The sequence below is a fragment of the Sylvia atricapilla genome, chromosome 10, assembly GCF_009819655.1.
Source record: "Sylvia atricapilla isolate bSylAtr1 chromosome 10, bSylAtr1.pri, whole genome shotgun sequence".
In the NCBI taxonomy this organism is placed as follows: Eukaryota; Metazoa; Chordata; class Aves; order Passeriformes; family Sylviidae; genus Sylvia; species Sylvia atricapilla.
Window position 1 is genome coordinate 4,122,559 of NC_089149.1, and position 1,351 is coordinate 4,123,909.

Below are 1,351 nucleotides of genomic sequence, written 5' to 3' on the forward strand. Positions count from 1 at the left end.
CAGTTTTATGTAACAGCTCAGATGGACAGCCTGCTCCATGGGTGGACAGCATCTTAAGAACTACCACTATGGGCATCTTTGGTTCTTTCAGCCTTAGGACAAGGATAATTGCAGAATGGTTGGGGTTGGAAGGGCGGCCTCAGATGCCACCCACTTCCAACCCTTCCATAGGCAGGGACACTTTGCATTAGACCAGGCTGCTCCAAGCCCCATCCAACCTGGTGAGTCTGGGACACTTCCAGGGATGGGGCAGCCACAGATTCTCTGATTAATGTGTGTGAGGGCCTCATCACCGTCACAGGGAAGAATTTCTTCCTAATATCTAATCTAAACGTTCTCTCTTTAAAGCCATTCTTTCTTGTTCTGTCATCCCATGCCCTTGTCCAAGCCCCTCGCCGGCCCTCTTGGAGACGCCTTTAAGCACTGGAGGGGGCTCTAAGGTTTCCCTGGAGCCTTCCTGTCTCTAGGCTGAACAACCTCTCAGCCTGTCTGCAGAGCAGAGGAGCTTCGATTCTTGAAGCCTCTCCTTTGCCTCCTCTGGCCTCGTTCCAGCAGCAACACATTCTTCTGTGGATGGACCAGACCTCAGAGCAGGGCCCCAGCACTGCAAGTGTTCAGTATGAGGTGGAGACTCCCCTGCTGTCCACGCTGTTAGGGATCAGCCCCATCGGTACTTGGGTAGAGCAAGGTTTCCTCCTTGGCTCCCTATCAGGGCAGCCACCCGCGGCTGAGGCATCCCACAGCCCGCATCGCGCTCCGCTCCCGCCGCGCCGGCGCCACGGCCGCCCGCAGCCCCGCCATGCTTCGCGCTGGGCCGTACCAAGTGTGGGTGAGGGACGGACACACACCGCGGTATCGCCCCCGTTCTGGACGCGGCGGCGGGAGCGGAGGTTCCTGCGTGCGCGCTCGTACCCGTCTGACCGGGAGCGGCCGCTGCGGCGGCTCCGCTACGGGGCTGCCGCTTACCTGGGTGCCGCCGCCGCCGCCGCTGTCCCCCCTCCGTTGCGGCGTGGAGCATCCCGCTCCGCAGGTGTGGAGTCCCGTCGGAGAGAGCCCATGTAGAGCGCGGGGGGACGCGCACGGGACTGACACCCGCATCCCGGGGCGGCGGAGCTCCCGCCCGGCCGCTCTGGGGCCGGTTGCTCCGCCCCGCCAGGGGAAAGCCTTCGCTGCCCTCCCGTGCCGCCCTGCGCAGCTTCGTGCTCCGTCTCGCCGCCGCGTCTGTGGGGTGTCCTCCCGTCCCCGCGCGTGGTGCCGCCCGGCGCGGGCGGGGCGCGCTGGAGGCGCGGGGGTCGCGCAGCCGCCGCCCCGGCCCGGCCCGACCCTGCGGCTCCCCCGCTCCGAGCCCCCG